The sequence below is a fragment of the Bubalus kerabau genome, chromosome 8 (genome assembly GCF_029407905.1).
Source record: "Bubalus kerabau isolate K-KA32 ecotype Philippines breed swamp buffalo chromosome 8, PCC_UOA_SB_1v2, whole genome shotgun sequence".
NCBI classification, from domain to species: Eukaryota; Metazoa; Chordata; class Mammalia; order Artiodactyla; family Bovidae; genus Bubalus; species Bubalus kerabau.
The window spans coordinates 28,598,672-28,619,123 of NC_073631.1; the positions used below are offsets into that span (position 1 = coordinate 28,598,672).

Below are 20,452 nucleotides of genomic sequence, written 5' to 3' on the forward strand. Positions count from 1 at the left end.
AATCTTCCTGACAAGGATTGAACCCATGTTTCTTAATGTCTCTTGCATTGGCAGGCAAGTTCCTTACCCCTAGCGCCACCTGTGAAGCTCTTACATGTATTATAGCTGGCTCTAAATCAGTAAATCATAAGTCTTTAACAAAGATGATAGGAATTCAAGTCATAATAACACAACAATATCATTTTACAAAGTTTGAGTTTGGATTCAAGTACATGTAATACGTTTTCAAGTTAGCCTTAGATTATCAGCTTCAGCCATGTTTTCTGATGGAAGAAAAAGAATCTCTCATTTATTACACAAAATACTTACATTGTCACCAAGTAAAAGTTGTCTGATAAGCTCTAAATAAATCATATAAGATCTTATTAGGAGCATCTGCCTGCAGTGATATGCGAAGGGAGAGGATACGTGAGTGGAACACTGCACAAGTTGGAAACATTTTTCTTAGTGCAAGTCTAGACAAAGAGAAAAAAGGAAATAAATTATGGCCACAGAGCAGAAATCCACAGTCTGCAAAAAGGCTGCGACTGTGTGTGTGAAAGTGGAATTTTTTAGTAATTATTAGGAAAAATTAATTTATTGATATTAAAGGAATTTGTCACTGATTATTTTTCAAGAAATAAATTAAGGTTCTAAATGGCTCGTCTGTTCCTTTAACAAGTGTGATTGTGGATTGGAGAATCATCTGAATGCGAGAATATCAGTTCACCTCAGCATGAAGCAAAGGTGGGGATTTTCACATCTTCACAACAAACTCCCAAAGTTAAGTAAACTCATAGATTCTTGATTACGATAAGTTTAATTACAATGATTCCAAATTTGGAAGATAGTCACAAAAATTTCCTCATGTAATTGAATGTCTGATAAACAAAGCTCTAAGTTTTGTAACTTGGATAGCATGTTGTCTGTGCTTTGAAAAAATTTAAAACATCCAGATCAACAATTAGGTCCTTCCAGTAAAATAACTTTAGACATAGAATGTGGAAGTACATTGTTTGGAAGTTTCATTTTTATTTAGCTGAGTTACTAGTGATTGGTTATCCCAGAAAACCTACATTTGTTAACCCAGAAAGACTAGGATATATGTTAAAGTGTTAGGTTAGAAATTTCATTGATTTGTGGTCCTACTGATTTCTGTCTGAAGCAGCATTTCAAAATTTGATTATTAAAAGATAATCACCTTCTTAGCACTGGTATTTAACATTTAGGACAAGAAAAAAAAATAGGGGGAAAGTAGAATGGAATATTGAAAATAACTGTATACACATTTCTAATTTTTCCTAGTTCCAGATCTGTAATAAGTTTCACTAAGCTTATCCATTAAAAAAAAATCCCCCCTTTTTTTTAAATGGGAGATTATTACTTATTGGGAAAATAAAGTCTATTTTAATGGAAATTTGATTCTTGACAAACTTCTAGATTTAACTAATGGTGGGAAACCCTTCCTGTGAAAGTAACCAGTACTAAGGCAGACACTACAGGATAAAGTAGTGTAACACTTGGTGTTCATCATCACCAGCAGATGAAAAGGGCAGACCCAGGACAATCAGAACATATACTTTTCTACAATGAATTCATGTCAAATTCAAAATTAGGTCTATCTTCCTGACTTTAAATCCCCTGGGAACATAATAAGTATGCCAACCTTACAAGTTCTCATTTTTTTTAATAAAAATCTTTATTACGTGAAATTAGAATGTCAATACATTGTTGAAATTTTCTCATTTCTTAAGACCATAACTTGTTAACCACTATATGTGACCAGCATTGTCTTTATTTTAAACCTCTAAAAATTTAATAAGTTAGTTTTCTAATTGAGATATTTTAAAGCTTATGACTGAATTACAACTGTTCTCTGGTTACTAAGGCAATCTGCATGCAAAATTAATCAGCCAGTGATAGTCAGCATCTTGTTAACTTATCTGGTTGACCAGGCAGTTGTCTCCAAGTTAATTTCAACTGAGTCCAATTAGGATTTGATCAACAATGAAAATGATGATAATACATGATACAGAAGACATTATTATTTTCTTATTTTATTTTTTTAGAAGACATTATTTTAAATCTTGAATTGCATTTTCACTTTGGGGACATTAAGAAGGATAAATACATCTTATACCATGCTTTCTTTTTGCTTTTTTAGACATATACAACATCAACAGTCTCTAGATCTGGCTGTAGGTTTTAAAATGGATTATTTGAAATTGTTGAAATTTAAAGATTTGATTTAAAATCTTTTTTTCATCAGTGTATTTTTTAAAACTAACATCTAAGGAGAACATTGTACCATGTACATTGAATCAAAAAATATACCATCCATTCCTTGCCCTTGAGTATTTAACACTAATATAGAAAACCCACAACTGGAACTTAAACACATTCTCCAATATCCATGAGGCAAGAACTGTGTGTGTTTTGTAATATCCACAAATATACAGAACTGTGCTTAGAGTAGGTCATTAAATATTTGTTGCTCTTATTAATAAATGAAAGGGAGAACTATTTATCAGAGGACATTATAAATAACCAGCATGAATTTGGATTTGATGTTTTGAGCAACAGAGAGCTGTTTTAGCTGATGAGCTTTAATATAAACAAAGCGTTTAAAGAAAACCACTTACTATTTGAAAGTAGCTTCCTAGGGCAAAAGCTAAAGTAATTTTCTTCTCTAATTTTGACTGACTTATTTAATTGTATTGGTTTCCTTCCAGAATGGCTCTCAATTCTATTCAGTTTTCTCAATTATCATTTCTCTGCTGTAATTGATGCCAATGTCACATCTAAGCAGGATAATGGAAATTGCATTAAAGCCAGATGGCTTGTCTTTTAATTCTCAGTCACCTACTATCTGCATGAGCTTGAACAGATCATTGTGCCTCAGTTTTCTCATCTGTGAAAGGGAATTAGTACCTACTTCATAGGGTGGCTGTGAGGTTTGAAGTAAGTGCAAAGCGTTTGACACGGGGCCTGGCTCATAGTAAGCCTCTATTAACCACCACTGAGGATTATTATCATTACCACTGCTGTTACTCTATCCATTAGCCTTCTAACTAGTCTAACATCCCCTGGTTTTGCTCCCTTCTAAGTCATTCTCTATAGTGCTGCCAGAGTGATCCTTATAAAATGCCCTGCCTCAAACCTTGCAGAGGCTCCCCTTTGTCCTCCCCAAAATGTGTCAACTCCTAAACATGGTCACTCGCCCTTTTATCACAGTCAGCCCCTACCTCCACTTGGTAAGCCTCCAACCTTCAGCCGCAGCTCCATACTGAAATTCTTTGTTACTCAGAGATACCAAGCTCCCTGTTGCCCCTATGCCTTTGAAGAGGCAGTTTCCTCTGAGTGCAGAATTCTTTCCCTCCCTGTCTCCTGCAGACTTCAATTGTCTAACTCCTACTTACCCCCATCATACTGAGGGAGCCTACCTTGGCACCGTAGCCTAGATAGGGATCCCTGCTCCATTATGCATTATTGTAATTTCTTGTGTAATAGTCTGTCTCCACCTTTAGATCCTAAACTATCTGGCTCAGTATTTTCTCTGCAGGATCTATCACAGAGTAAGTGTTTGAGAATGTATTTTTGTATGAATGAATGCATGGACAAATGAGTGGATAATTACATGATTTTTCATAAACATCAAAGCTTATTCTTCATATAAGTTGAGCTCCTCCATCTTGCTTTGTACCTTAAAAATGGGAAACTACTTCTCTGTTCCTAAATATGGTACCTTGTTCCATGCCTTTATGAATGCACTCCTGTGTTCCTTCTGCCTCCGAGGTTCTTCTCCACTTGGCACATGTGCATCCAGCAGTGAAGAGCTGCACGACCATCATCTCTTCCATGTAATTCCTTGCTACAAATACCCGTCCATAGAGTTGCCCAGCCATTCATCTGAGCTATGATTGGGGTTGATGCATGCTTCTGTGATTTCACTCTGCTACATATTTTTATGTATATATCCTAACTAGAGTATATGAATCTTGAAGGAAGAATTCAAGTCTTATTTTTCTTTTCTCCAGAGCTCACAGAGTACCTAGCACCCATGAGTATTTCAACGGGTAGAAGTTGAATCAGAAGTTAAATCTCACAGAAGCCAACAAAGGTGAGTTTAAGAAGGAAATGCTGTTGAGTATTGCCAGATGTGATGGGATACTCCAGAGACACAAGAATTGATGTGATGGGTTGTATTATATAAAACACTAACCTCAAATGTAGGGGAATTAATAGAAGAGATTACATGATAAGCAAGTAGAAGACTTAACATAGTCCTTTGTGTTAAGCACAGAACATCTGCCCCATAGTAAGAATTGCTTTATTAGTAGTAGCAAGTCTCCTATCTGAATGTCTAGTAACAAGTTGTATGAGGATATTTTCTTTCTCTTGTTCTAAAACTCCTGTTAGCTTTGTTGTGAATACTGACATATGAGAATGGTGAGTCACACTTTTAATTGGCCCTTACCTGATCACCACAAAATATAATCATTTTCTCAAATCTGTGTATCTGATCTTGCAGCATGGCTATTTTAGAAGACAATCCTTAAAAACCAAACTTGTTGAAAAATTGTGCTTATCTCATGAAAGAATGCCATTGCTGCTGCTAAGTCGCTTCAGTTGTGTCTGACTCTGTGCGACCCCATAGACGGCAGCCCATCAGGCTCCACCATCCCTGGGATTCTCCAGGCAAGAACACTGGAGTGGGTTGCCATTTCCTTCTCCAGTGCATGAAAGTGAAAAGTGAAAGTTAAGTTGCTCAGTCGTGTCTGACTCTTAGTGACCCCATGGACTGCAGCCTATTGGGCTCCTCCATCCATGGGATTTAGGCAGATATTTTAAAATGTCATTTACTATTTGTAATTTAAAATTTTGAGGAGGAAGTGTTAGGAAAACACAAATGAAAATAAATGTGAACTATTTAACCCCAGGTACAACCTAGATAGCATATTCAAAAGCAGAGACATTACTTTGCCAACAAAGGTTCATCTAGTCAAGGCTATGGTTTTTCCTGTGGTCGTGTATGGATGTGAGAGTTGGACTGTGAAGAAGGCTGAGTGCCGAAGAATGGATGCTTTTGAAGTGTGGTGTTGGAGAAGACTCTTGAGAGTCCCTTGGACTGCAAGGAGATGCAACCAGTCCATTCTGAAGGAGATCAGCCCTGGGATTTCTTTGAAAGGAATGATGCTAAAGCTGAAACTCCAGTACTTTGGCCACCTCATGCGAAGAGTTGACTCATTGGAAAAGACTCTGATTCTGGGAAGGATTGGGGGCAAGAGGAAAAGGGGACAACAGAGGATGAGATGGCTGGATGGCATCACTGACTCGATGGACGTGAGTCTCAGTGAACTCTGGGAGTTGGTGATGGACAGGGAGGCCTGGCGTGCTGCGATTCATGGGGTTCCAAAGAGTCGGACATGACTGAGTGACTGATCTGATCTGATCTGATCTGACTGTCCTCTCACATCCAATTCACATGTGTTTGGCAAGTGTGCTGGACTGAAAACCTTGAACTCAAGCACTTTGAAAAAATCATTTGCATATGTTTTTTTTTTTTTTTTTAAGCAGTTACAGATATGTTGGACAGGTCTCAGATTGATTCTGTAAACAGAAAAGGTGGAGAAGCAAATGATACATGGTTAAGATCATGGTCTCTGGAGTCAAACTTTTGAGTTCAAAACTCATTCCACCCTTTCCTTCTATAGGACTTTTTTGGCAAGTGGCTTGATTTGTTTTCTTACCTGTAGAATTCACAGATAAGGGAAAATGATGTCACCAAACTCAGAGAGTAAATTATGAGGTTTAAATAAGACTCTGCTTTGAACAGTATCTAACACATTGTTAAAGACTCATTAAATACTTGCTGTTATTATTATTATTATTATTAGTTCTACCTAAAGGAATATCAATAAAACACAGCTAAGTTAGAATACAGGGAAGATTTGTTAAGACTATTATTAAGAATTGTTATATTTATTTTCTACTCTGTTCTTGATGCTGAGCCAGATGTTCTAGCTGAATGATTTCATTTAGCTTCACAATGGTAGTGTATAAGTATTATTAACCCTATTTCATAAAAAAGGAGTTTAAGACTTAGAAAAGTTGCAAAACTTGCTCAAGATCACAGTACAGAGCCAGATTTCAGACCCCGATATGTTGGGTTCCTAAGCCAGCACTCTCTACATGTTTCTATGCTGTTATTCAGAGTCTAATGGAAAGCCAGGTTGAGGAAGTGGACCCTTGTCGAGTGCCTTTTCATTGCAGGGTTATATGTTTTCCATTAATCTGTGATACTTGTCAACTGTTAAACCAATTTCCTAATCTGGGACAGAATCTAGGGAAAAAGTCTAAAATAGGATTTCCAAAAGAACAAATTACTTTTTTTTTAACTTTTTATTTTATATTGGAGTATAGCCAATTAACAATGTGGTGGTTTCAGGTGGATAGCAAAGGAACTCAACATACATATACATGTATCCATTCTCTCCCAAACTCCCCTCCCATCTAGGCTGTCACATAACATAGAGCAGAGTTCTCTATGCTATACAGTAGGTCCTTGTTGGTAATCCATTTTAAATACAGAAGTTTGTGCATGTTGAATTCAAACTCCTTAACTGTCTCTTCTCCTCATTCCCTCTGCCCCGCTTTTGGCAACCGTAAGTGCAGGAAGAACTGATTTTTGTGCAAAAGTTGAAGTGACACCTCTAAGTCATTGTTAGGCAACTTTATGAAATCTAGGGGTCAGGAGCTTTGCACAGCAAACTACTATGTGGCCAAAAAATGTCTCCCTCTGTGCTAGGGGACCATGACTTGGTGAGGAGGCATGTAAACTAGAATGAAGAGAGACCAGGCAAGGTCTGAGAGATACAAAGACAAGATGAAAGAAATTTCTTGATGGCCAGAGGTCAAGGCAGAGCCTATTAGCTGCTAATCTACACCTCTGGATTGATATTATTGTCAAGGTAGCATGGGGCTAAGTTCTCAGGAGAAGTTCCATGGTGAAAGTACCCTATTCCTAAAAGTAAGGTGGTACACTGAGCTTCCCCCAGCATCCTGTGTCCCAAGTCTGCACTGATGCCCCAGAAGCATCAGACCTTTTCATGGCTATGCTTCTCATGGCTACTTATTTGGATTTAGTGTCTCTGGTTTTGGAAGCCACTGTCTGACCCTCTCCCCTCACTTCCTACCCCAAAAACCCCTTATTCCCACTCTGTTTTTCTTCTTTGTTTCACTAGTCAAATGTGTTTTGACAACTGCCTGTGCTTTTCCAAGATCGACCCCCTTGTCCATGTGTGTGTTTGTGTTGACTTTTTTGTGTGTTTTTTCCCACAAGTTGCCACACATTACTTTCCTTGGCCAAGTGGAAAACCTGGAAGGTTGTGGGAAAGTAACTTTGGGTCTTTGGAAAGGGATGGAACCTGTTCCATGCACCAGATAGGCAAGTGATGGGCCAATCTAAAACAAGTAGGAAAATAATTATCGGTCAAGTTCTAAGAACAGGCATCTAAGAGCTTACTAAATACCCAGTTCTGCCTGAGCACTTTCTATTGATTATCTCCTTTAGACCTTACATTTTACTCTTATTTTCCCAATTTTACATGTGAAGAACCTGAGATTTAAGAAGGTAAAGCACGAGCTCAAGGAATCTGCAGTGTTTGATGTTGGTTACATTTCAGTGTCCTGAAATGTCGAGGACGTTGGAGGGAATGGCATGTGGAGACCTGAAGGGCTGGCTATGTCTTCTTTTTTGATCTGGGTATTACATAGGGATGTTCACTTTGGGAAATTTCGTTACTCTTTTCATGCCTCATATTCATCATACTTCAGTAAATGTTTATTAAAACCTCTAATAATAATTTTTAAAATAACTTGCTAATGGTCTCAGCTGCTGCTGCAGCTGCTGCGTCACTTCAGTCGTGTCTGACTCTGTACGACCCCATAGACAGCAGCCCACCAGGCTCCCCGTCCCTGGGATTCTCCAGGCAAGAAAACTGGAGTAGGTTGCCATTTCCTTCTCCAATGCATGAAAGTGAAAAGTGAAAGTGAAGTCGCTCAGTCGTGTCCGACCTTCAGCGACCCCATGGACTGCAGCCCTCCAGGCTCCTCCGTCCATGGGATTTTCCAGGCAAGAGTACTGGAGTAGGGTGCCATTGCCTTCTCCGAATGGTCTCAGCAGAGGCCATTCGGAATAGAATGGCCATTTGAAATAGAACACAGATTTTTCTGTCTCTAGAGTCCAAAAATTTTTAACAGAGCACACGGCCTTCCCTTTGGTAGCCTCAGCGTTTACCAGATAACTAAACAGTGTGGTACTGAGTCTCCTGAATATCTGGGGGTTTGCTATCTGAATAATCTTCTTGGAGAAGCAACTTGTCCCTGACAGGATGGAAAAATGTTAGCTAAATAATCACTGCAGAGGGAACATTTATTATGGTTTTGGGGACAGAGCATTTTGAAGCTGGCATGGCCTCTGCAATGCAGCAACCAAGAACTTGGTTTCCAGGGGCCTTAAAGATTGTCTAACAGTAATGACCTGGCACCCAGAATTAAGTTTAGGTTTTTTCTTCAATTCTCCATCTGTCCAGTGTACCACATTTGGCTATAATTCCATGATCCTGAGCTGGACAGCAGAGTGGAAAGTGCAATTCTGAGTTTAGTTTCCCCTCCTCTACAAAAAAGGAACCAAGAGATAATATCAAGGACAAAGATGGAGAAGAAAAAACAGATAAGAAAGCTTCAAATCAAATGGGGCAGTTAGAGAGGTGAAAACCTTTAAGGTACAGTAGACCTGAAACCACAGAAAGCAAAACAGAATGAGCAGGCTCTGGTGTTGTGTTGGAGGCAGAGTTTGGAGAGACTTCTTTCCAAACTCTGCTCTCATCTTGAGTGGGAGCAAATTAAGGAGGGTACCAGCTGGTCTGGTCTACTCTCAGGCAGCAACTCAAAGTTCTAAGTGTTTTCCTCGAAGTGTTGAGTGACTCTGGTTGTGCTTTTTGTCACAGGGAAAAGGTGGATCGTAAAAACTGTTTTCAATTTCCTAACATTCCTAATAACATCTTGGCACATTCTTTATGTCCAAGCACAGTGACATAAAGCCATCTGGTTCCACCAAAGCCTGTTACAAAGTATGTGACATCTGCATACAGCTCTGTTTTTCCTTCGGACAAATACAGGAAAACATGGGCGCTTCACCAGTCCCTTTCCCATAGATGTTTTCCAAATTTCATAGACAAATATCCTCCTATTTTGTCTGTTGAAATACTTATTTCAGCATCACCCAGAATTTGGCAAGTCTTAGCTCAACCAGGTCATTTTTTTCCTTCCCTTCTGCAAAAGTTGCATAAACCTTAAGGTCAGAGAAGGCCACTCTGCTTGTAGCGTCAGCAGCGCTTCCTTCTACTTTTGTGGCCTGAAATGCTCCATGGCAGACTGCACAGACCTTATCTTCTTTCCCTTGCTTTAGACACGTAGGAGGTGCTAACATCACTTCATCTTCTTCTTCTTTTTTTTTTAAGAAGGAAAGGCCCCATCTCTTAGGAGATGACATATTGAGACTCAGTCTAGGAAGTCAGCATAAACCACACCATAGTAACCGAAACTTCAAATGCATGCTGATAAAAAAAAGGAAAGCAAAATGTTAAAATTACTGTTGATCACCAAATGCAATCAGAATAGGGACAACGAGAGAGGATTAGCCAAAAAAAAAAAAAAGTTTTACTGGACCTAAAAATGATTGCTGTGAAAGATATCATGAGAGGTTATGAACATGGCAAGATGGTGATAATCATCCATCCCTTGAAGTGTTGTCATAAGGATGAGAAAAGCTGTGTGTAAAGCCCCCAGTGAGGAGTAATATGTGCTAGGCAACGTTCTGAGTATTTCACTTGTATTATTTACTTCTGTGTTTTGTTCCTCACAGCTACTTACTTATAAGGTAGAGACTCAGCCCCATTTTACAGATTATAAAATTGAAGCAAAGAGAAGCTTAAGTGTCTTGCCCACAGATAAGACAGCTCCTCATTCTGAGTCAGGATTTGAACCCTGGCATTCTAGCTTCAAAGATCGCAGCATTAACCCCTTCGGTTTCCAGAACTGGCCTCTGTACAGAGGAGTCCTGACTGGTGGGCTCTGACCAGCTGGGGGCAGCAGGCAATGCTCAATACTTCAGCCAGAGATATCTCTGCAACATGCAGCTCTACCAACTTTATTCCTGTTCTTAAAATCCAGTAAGTGAAGCAGTCAGTCATGTCCAACTCTTTGCAACTCTATGGGCTGTCGCCTGCCAGGTTCCTCTGTCCGTGGGATTCTCCAGGCAGAAATAGTGGAGTGGGTTGCCATTCCCTTCTCCAGGGGATCTTCCTGACCCAGGATTCAAACCCAGGTCTTCTGCATTGCAGGCAAATTCTTTACCATCTGAGCCACCAGGGAAGGCCCTAAAGTCCAGTAAGGATCAAGTTCAAACTTGTTTGTAAATGTAACAAAGCCATTCACGATTGATGTCTGCTTATCTTGTCAACTGATGCTGCTGTTCAGTTTCTCTTGCTATTGTTTTACTCTTGTAGGTTTTTTTTTTTTTAAGGTTTTGTTTCTGTAATACCTTATATTTGATTTTGCTATACTCTCTTGCAGTTCATGTCCATGTCTATCTGTTTGAGAGGCTAGAATCCTGTGAGGGAGGTTCCATGTTTGTTTTCTCTCTCTTATACACCCAGAACTTGGGAATAACATTCAAAATATGAAATCAACAGAAGGCATAGGCACCAATTAGGATAGACGCCGGAAGGAAGCAAGCAGCAGGACTCTGTCATTACATAGCCACCACTGCAGACCAATGGAAGGTACTTACTTTTGTGAATGAATGAGTGAGTGAGTGAATGGATACATTAATGAATTATATTAAGAAATCATGTGTGTGTGCACTCATTGCTCAGTCCTGTCTGACTCTGTGACCCCATGAACTGTATCCTGGCAGGCTCCTCTGTCCATGGGATTTCCCAGGCCAAAATACTGGAGTGGGTTGCCATTTCCTCCTCCAGAGGATCTTCCCTCCCCAGGGATCAAATGCTCACTGGTCTCCTGTGTCTCCTGCATTGTCAGGCAGATTCTTACGACATCATAGTACTTGGCAATTTTGCCTTTTGTTTCATTCTCACTCTTGGCTCTCCCTTATGTCCTTTACCTTCCTCAATTCTAAGTTATATATTTTAGAATAGATAATGTGTTTCCTTAAAAGTAGACTTAAATCTCTTCTGTGCTAAGGATAGGAATAAATTAGTACCTGAATTTGTTGGTAGATATTAACTAGCATTCAGACCCATCATTCTGAGGATCAACAAGATGAGAGCTGACCTGAAAATTAGGCTGTGGATTGTAATATTTTTTTCAAACATCAACCCTTCTGGCTGTGTTGGTGTCTCAAATTTGAGAGATTTCTTTCTTAGAATTAAGCATTTGCCTTTCACAAATTACCTGCTAAATTGCAAATTATTCTGAAATGGGTAAATATTGAAGAATTTAATTAATATTGGAATTTTAGCATTGATTAGTTTTATTGAGTTTCTCTCCATTTAATACCTTAAAAGTGAAAAAAACAAAATTAAAATAACTAAAAAGCCACCCAATGCGAATTCTACATTTTCACTGGAATAAAGAGGGAGAGATTAGTCTCAAATTGTGTTCTGAATGCTGAGTACTAGACTTAACTGCAGAAAGTTAAGTCTTTATGGGCATGCATTTTTCACATGGAGTCTCCTGCCTAATTATTTCCATGTTAATAAGCTCACAACTAAATCCAATGGGCAGCAGCTGGATTGGAGGAGCACTGATGGAGCCTAGGCTCATGTGCCTTTAAAGTTACATGTGGAAAGGGGGTACCCAAGCATCATCTATGCACTGAGTTCCCAGGATGAGAAGCCACATTAAACAAGATCAGAAAGAACATGAAAAGGGCATGGCAGGACACAAAAAGTAAAAAGTTTCAGACATGATATTATTTGTTTAGATACAACACAGTCTTCTTTTGAAGGCCAGAAAATACCCTAGCCTCTGGAAGAAAATCTTTTCAGCGTGAAGAATGGAAAAAAAGATATTTTGGGTCAAACAATTAACCAAAACATTATAATTTGTGAGCATTCCAGTTGAGAGTTTGTGGCACAAATAAAACAAGACATTTCAAGCCCAAATAGCCAGTTTCTTTTTATTTATCCTCCACTATTCACAGTGCTACAAATAATGACTTTATGTTGATGAGCACCAAAGTAATACATACTTACACATTAAAATTTTCTCTTATACCAAATCATTGCTAACTCATGCCATGACCCTAAGAAGCTGTTTAACTTTTCTAACTTTCACTTTCTTAAGAGGAAAAGGAGAGGAAGAGGAATAGATGTTTTCAAATACCCTTCTTAATATTTCAAGATTCTTTGATTTATCAGTGGTAGATAGAAAATCTAGGCAAGATGAATTTGAGGATATGCTTCCATGGAAATAATTCTTTACCGAATTATAGAAAAATGTTCTGTTGACCTTAAGTGAACTTATACCAGGTTGGTAAATTCCATCATAACTCCCATCCTGAACTCACAGCTGCTTGTGTCAATGTTGATTTGTAGCTGTGAGGTTGACCCTTATACAACTATTTTCCCAAACAAGTTTCTCAGTTTGGGGACATATGGTTTAGTTGATATTAATCAGGATGACTGAATAAGAAGTTCTTCACTCTGAGTATTTGAGCTGAGTATGTGTGTATGAATAAGGACAAGGCGTGACTCCCTTTGTGGAGGGACCCTTGGAATTTCTGCTTCATTTTGAGTTCCTTTATGGCAGGCATTCTGCCTTGTGGGTGGAAGATTTCCCTAGTGTCCTTGCCTAGGAGTGTGAGAGTAGCTATAAGGTTTTCTCAGTCTCCTAAACTGGAAGGGAGCACCACCTTCCAGCCTCTGATTCCCATGTGCGCATGCAAATGTTCATCAGCCCTCCATGGCGCTGTTTCAACAACTTTTGTCATAACTGTTCAATAGCCGTTATAATGGAGGTGACGCATTTCACTGACAGCCCCAGAAAAGGTTCATTCAGGCTTTTATTCTTTCACCTATTTCAGTTTACTACTAAGAAATATCATCTATATTTGAACTTTCTTAAATGAAATGGTCTTTTTAGTAATTGTTTTCCAAGTATCCAGTGGATAAGTCTCAGATATTTTATTTTGAGCCTTATCTTTGAAATGAATGTCAAAACTAGTTTTTATCCACCTTCCTAGTTTAGCAAGTGTAATGGAACAACCCATGATGAATTATTGTTTGTCAGTGGAATGTTATTGAATCTTTCTTTGGTCACTGAAAATATTTTCTAAGTTTAGAGGAATCATTTTAAATATCATTCCTAATTTTTCATGACTCTAGAGATATAAGATATTGGAGGAAAGTCTCAGATCACCTCATCAGTAACTCCTAGGGCCATTTGTTGGAACATATGATTAGTTGGAATAACTCCATCTCCAAAACCTTTGACAAGGCTTACAATCTGACCACAGCATCCTTTGTCTCCTGCACTCTCACACAGCCTACTCCCACGATGCTTCCTCTGATCATGTTGTGATCTCCAGTCTCTCTACACAATCCCCCCACCCCTCCCACATACCCCGCAGGTTCTAAGTGGCTTCGCTTTCATCTGCACTCCAGGGACATCATTTCAACCACTCCTCTGAGAATGCCTCAGCCCACTTGGAAGTGCTTATGTCTCCATACACAGAATATCCCACCAAGGATCACAGTTCACCATATCTTCAGAGTTGCTAAGCATTTCTGGAAACAATGACACCACTAGGGGTCTTGGTGTTCATGAAAGCGGATGACCTCCCAGTCCAGGTGTTGGGGAATGTCCCTCAGCAATTCACATCTTATTTTGCTTGATCATTTTAGTCTCCTTCTCACCTGCATAATTCCTTTATACTTTTACTACTTTTTAAAAACTCACTCGCCATCCATCTTGTGTTCTCTTCCTCACTTATAGCACATAAGCTTCCAGACAATATTATATAGAAGCTTTAGAAGTGGAATTCTCTTCCACTTCTCTCTTTCTTACCACACATTATCAAATGCATCCACTCTAGGCCCACTCAGAGTATGAAGCGCCCCATGTCATAATCAGAGCCAAGTTTTCATTTATATTTTGGGTCTAAATTACTTCTTCTTTTTTTTTTTTTTTACCATCTTGAGCCAGCCCTCAGACTTGCATTTCAGTCTCTTCAGCTATTGACTTTCATCACTATAGAGCATGCCGGAGTTTCTCTTAGCTTAAAACAATACCAGCAAGCAAAAGCCACCACCCCATTTATTCTGAAAGTTCTTCCTATCACTGTTTGTATCTTTCTGATCATAACTGAACTTTGAGATAAAAAAAAAAATTTCTACTTCCTAATCCTTTTTCAACCTGCTTAATTGACTCCAGTCTACATTATTTCTCCGAGATGGCCACATCACTGAATTTGCCCTCCCTAAGGGGTTCCTACTTGCCAAGACCAAATGTGTTTTTCAGTCCATATCCACAGAGTTTCACTTTGCCATTCATTCCTAGTTTTTATCCCATACCTGTTTGGCTGTGCCATCTTTAGCCTTCTTCACACTGCTTCTCATTCTTTCTTTAGATGCCAGAGCTGTTCAAACTCTTGGCTTCTTACTCCCAATTCTTGCTGGCTGATCTTTGCTTAGTGACAATTAACTCCTATAATTTGATGACTTACAAATTTACATTGCCAGTCCAGACAAGACTTCTGCAACTCCTCTCCCTGTATTCAGCTTCCTTTTGTGCCTTTCTAACTGAATATTCCATGAACTTCAGGTATAATGGTTGAAAACTAAGCCCATTGCTCATTTTTCTTCCCACCAACCTATGTAAGCATTCTCTTCTTCTGTTCTCATTCTGGGTGTTAGGCCTCTCATCAGAGCTACCACCAGCTCAAGTGGAACATTGTGGGAAGGGGAACACATGTATACCTGTGGCGGATTCATTTTGATATTTGGCAAAACTAATACAATTTTGTAAAGTTTAAAAACAAAATAAAATTAAAAACATGTGAACCAAAAAAAAAGAGCATGCCTCTTCTACTTTATTTTTATTTTTCAGAAAAAAAAAAGTTCAAATATACAGATTTTGTTAAAATTAGTTTTTTTTTTGTTATCATTTGCCAGAAACTTTTCATAATAAATATATGAATCTGTGATATTTAAGATTTGAATATAGCCCTTTAGGTCATGCAGTGTGCCAACACTCCAGCCATAAATGGTAACCTGACCACTTCACCTAATATAGGTGGTGCTTCCCTGGTGACTCAGATGGTAAAGAATCTGCCTGCAATGAGGGAGACCACTTCACTTAACATATATATACACTCTGCCGAATACATGGGAGTATTTCTAGATTTCTTCATTCTTCCTGAATGTGGAGTAAGATGTCTTGCCAATATTACCATCTTCAATAACAAATGCACACTCTACCCTTTCTTCTCTATAATTAGAACATGGCCTCATTTCAAATCCCTATTCCATATCAGTTCATCTGCCTCTTAACAACAGCCTAGCTCCTTATAATCCACTCTCAACATTACCTCCAGGGTAGTAGTCTGTGGTACATAAATAGGATGGTGACTCTTTAAAAAAAAAAAAAAAACAAAAAAAAAAAACTAGTTTTGTATAACATGCGTTCTAAACATAAGCAGATCTGAATGTGCAGCTAGCTCATTTTTTACAAAGTAAATACTGGTAACACCTACCCTGATTAAGAAATAGAACACTGCTTATTCCCAAATCACCTTAGTGTCCCCTTCCAGTCACACTTTGTCTCCAAAATTATCACTAACTAGACTCACAATACCTTGAAACCGTTTTTGCTTGGTTTAGGATTTTGTTCAGGTGTGATTATGTGGTGTGTACTCTTTGATATCTTGCATCTTTGTTGCAGTGTTTTTTTTGTCAGTAAGGTTGCCAGTTTTAGGAAATAATTTCTGATAAATGTATTTTTAGCACAGCTAGTCCACAAAATCCACAGGTTCCACATTCATGGATTCAATCGACCACAGATTGAAAATACTTTCAAAAATTCCATTAAGTTCCAAAGAGCAGAATTTGAAGTTTCTGCAGGCCAGCAACTATTTACATAGCAATTGCATTGTATTATGTACTATAACTAATCCAGAGATAATTCAAAATAACGAGGGTGTGTGCATGTGTTCACGTGTGCTCAGTCGCTAAGCTGTGTCCAACTCTTGGCGAACCCATGAACTGTAGCCCACTGGGCTCCTCTGTCCATGTAATTCTCCAGGCAAGAATACTGGAGTGGGATCCCATTTCCTTCTCCAGGGGATCTTCCTGACCCAGGAATTGAACTGGTGTCTCCTACATTGGCAGGTGAATTCTTCACCACTGAGCCACCTCGGAAACCTGAGTGTATATGTATGTTGTATGCAAACACTATGCCATTTTAAATAGGGACTTGAGCATTTTTCAGTTTTGGTTTTGACAGGGGATATCCTGGAACAAATCCCCTACAGATACCGAGGGATGACTATATAGTTGTGTCCCATGTAATATTTAACTGTGTGTATTTAATTGTATTTATATTTAACTATATATATATATATATATACACACACACACAGTTAAACAGTATTTATATTTTATCTGACTATATTTTATTACTCCAATTTTTAAGAGTAGTCCATATTTTTGCATGTAGCAGTAGCTTACTGCTTCATATTGTTGTCTGATGTTCCACTGTGAAATATACACAGTGTATGTGTTTATTGTGTGGTTCACTGAGTTTAGTATTGTTGCCAACTTCTAGCTGTTAAGAATAGGGCTCATGAGGACATTCTTGTGCATGCATTTTGGTGACATATGTATGCATTTCTCTTGAGTGTATTTCTAAGTGAATTGCTCATTCAAAAAGTATGCAAATATTTACCTTTAGTAGAAATACTGAGAAATCTTCACATTTACACCATTTTATACTCCCACCAATGCTGTTGGAGAATTCCATTTGGTGCCCTTCCTCTCCAGTATGTTTTTAAATATTTCTTTGGCTTGGTCGGGTCTTGGTTGCAGCATGCAGATCCTCGTTGTGGTTGGCAAGCTTTCTGGTGTGACACTTGAGCTCCATGGCATGCAGGTTTAGTGTTTGTGGCACATGGGCTTTGTGGCATGTGGGATCTTAATTTCCCGACCAAAGATTGAATCATGGCCCCTGCATTGCAAAGCAGAGTCTTAACCACTGGACTGTCAGGGAAGTTCCCCTCTTGTCCAATATTAGGTGGTGTTTGTCCTTTGGTTACTTTAGATGTTTTTTCCCGTGTCTAGAGTAGTAGTACATTATTGTTTTCCTTGTGTTTCCCTGATGACATCTTTTCTACTCCCATTATAAACATGATCACATCATATTGTATGAGCTGATTTGCCTCCCACTAAACTACTTAAAGAAGTTAACTAATCAAAGAATTGGGGACAGAGTGTGCGTGCTAAGTCACTTCAGTCTTGTCCTACTCTTTGTGACCCCATGGAATGTAGCCCACCTAGCTCCTCTGTCTATGGGATTCTCCAGGCAAGAATACTGCAGAGGGCTGCCATGCCCTCCTCTAAGGGATCTTCCAGACCCTGGGAACCAACCCTTATCTCTTATGTCTCCTGCATTGGCAGGTGAGTTCTTTATCACTAGTGCCACCTGGGAAGCCCAGTGACAAGAGTATAGAGTCTCACAAAATATGTAGAAAATAATAATTAATAAAGAAGCCTATGATAAGCATGACATAGTGAAAGAGCTAATTTTCCAGTCATTTGCCACTTTCTTTTAATCTAATTAACACATGAACAAATACTTATTGGGTATCTACATTTTCCAGGCATTGTTCTAATTATACTGCCTTAGAACTTAACTATCAAAGTACAAGTCCATCATAACTATTTCAGGGACTGGATCTCTAAAATATTAAGAAGATGTTCTACTAAAGTATACATACTCATATCTACATCAAATGTGTAGTTGATTCTGATAATATATACTTAGGAAACAGCACAGATGATATAAACCAGAAATAATAAGCAGTATGCAAAAGTACTAGGTATTATACAAGGAAAATATTGATGGATATGCTTAAAGATATGTTACAAGGGGATTTTCAGCATTAAATATACAAAATAACTGAAAGAATGTAAATGCTCATTGGGGCTTCCTGGGTAGCTCAGTGGTAAAGAACCCACCTGCCAATGCAGAAGATGCAGGCGATGGGGGCTCAATCCCTAGGTGGGAAAGATCCCCTGGAGAAGGAAATAGCAACCCACTGCAGTGTTTTTGCCTGGAGAATTCCATGACCAGAGGAGCCTGTTGGGTTACAGTCCATCAGGTTGCAGAGAGTCAGACACAACTGAGCATGCAGGCATGGGATGGGACAGCAAAGGCTCAGAAATTCTGAACTGGTAAAATAAATGACAAAATCATGTGATGAAATATGATGAAATCATTAAAATAGTGGTTTTGTAGAAGAATATTGAATGTATGGTAATAAGCATGGTATATTGCCAAATCAAAATTAACTGACCTAGAGAGGGCATTAAGATAGTTTTAGAAAAGACATACTTTGGAAGAATACGTGGAAAGAGAAACCAGAAGGACACAAAACATAATAGATGTTTTGTTCTAAGTGATGTGATTACATGATTCTGATGCTTTTATTTGTGTCTTTCTGCTTTCCATCTTTTATGAATAACACAGAAAATTGAATAATGTATGTCATATTTTAAAGGATTTGGGTAATTTGTTAATAGCAAGAGCCTGCAAGAGATACAGGTGATCATTAAGATGTTTCTCAGGGCAAACAGTGATGCCCCTTCCTCAGTCTGCCATGGCCCATTGAGTGGGTTTTCTTTTGGCATCAGAATTCTGGTCTGAATCAGTCATTGGTCTGATGAAATAGTAAAATAGTCTGTTCTTTGTATCTACTTACTAGAATATAAACATGTAATAATAACAGGTAAGATGAAAGTCCCCTGCTTTAAACTTGATCCCTGTTCTTAAGAGCTTATCCAAATACAGAGCTTACTTTGAAGTGGTTGAATTCTTACATCAATGCTACACAATAAGTAACAAAGGAAAAAACTGATCATTGGAGAAAAATGCAAAATACCTTCACGTCTAACAAATTAGGGAAAAAAATCTGTAAACTCTCTTACCTGTTAACTATGCAATATAAGTCATTTTATAAAGCAGCCTTTCAAAGGCCTTTACAGGCTTGATCTAATCTAACCTGGTCTACAGATGTCAGCTTGATTATGGTATTTCCCATGCGTCTCTGGTCATCTTATGGCAACCATTGTTCAAACAGTCTGGCAAAAAAAAGCTTTATTACAAATTCCTTAGAAAATACTGTTTCAAATAAGTTTCAGCCTTAATTAGAAAACATGCTTTCTGTTCATTGGTGGTGAAACTTGTCAAGGCATCATTAGTAGTAGTGGAAAGGATGTGGGCTTTTGAGGGATATAAATCAGAATTTGAGTCCCAACTCTGTGACCATGGGCAGGTAGTATAATGCCTCTGAACTTTCTCCCTCCTGTATGTCAGAATCATAATATTTACTCACAGGATATTGTGAGGACCAGAGAGAATAAGACAACAGTCCTTGTGAGTGCACACCACAGTGAGGTTCTTCTTTTTGACTCTACTTCTCCTCCTGTCCCTTCTCCTCTCCATAGAGCTTCAGTTGAGTTCAGTCGCTCTGTCATGTCTGACTCTTTGTGACCCCATAGACTACAGCACGCCAGGCTTCCGGTCCTTCACCATCTCCCAGAGTTTGCGCAAACTCATGTCCATTGAGTCGGTGATGCCATCTAACCGTCTCATCTTGTGTCACCCCCTTCTCCTCCTGCCTTCATTCTTTCCCAGCATCAGGGTCTTTTCCAGTGACGTGGCTCTTCTCATCAGGTGATCAGACTCTCAGAGCTTCAGCTTCAACATCAGTCCTTCCAATGAATATTCAGGGTTGTTTCCTTTAGGATTGACTGGTCTGATCTCCTTGTAGTCCAATAGAGTTTAAGAATCAGAAGTAGTGACCAGCCCTTGGAGTCATAAATTCATGCCTTTTTTCAGCACAAATATGTTGGACTTATTCTGTACTCCAGGTATTGTTTTAGATGTTGGGCATACAGTATAATGAACAAGATACAGTCATGAATCTTGTAGATTATCTATTCTAGAAGTCTGCACAGATAGGAAAATAAGCAAAATAGAGCAATAAGCAATATGGGAGAAAAGATAAGGGAACACCTAACTCAGGGACAGCCTTCACAGAGGAGGTGGTGTCTGAGCTGAGCCCGAGAAGAGTGGGCAAGTGAAGGCAGGACATGATGACGGCGGGATTTAAGGACATCCCATTTATCAGCGTGACGGGGAGAGAATCCCCATGCTAGGGAAACTATAA

At 38.8% G+C, this 20,452-nt stretch overlaps 1 protein-coding gene across 9 annotated transcripts in view; it reads left to right on the forward strand.

The window, feature by feature from the left end:
• Positions 1-20,452, forward strand: part of AHR (aryl hydrocarbon receptor) — a 513,500-nt gene that overhangs the window by 343,920 nt on the left and 149,128 nt on the right. For 7 of the 9 annotated variants that reach the window (XR_008717668.1, XR_008717663.1, XR_008717661.1 and 4 more), the window contains one exon: positions 4,017-4,099. The exons of 1 other annotated variant lie outside the window; for it this stretch is intronic. The gene's annotated coding sequence lies outside the window, so the exon portion shown is untranslated. Of the gene's footprint in view, positions 1-4,016; positions 4,100-10,700; positions 10,827-20,452 lie in introns of all 9 variants that reach the window. One more of the 9 variants, XR_008717666.1, reaches the window with a different exon arrangement.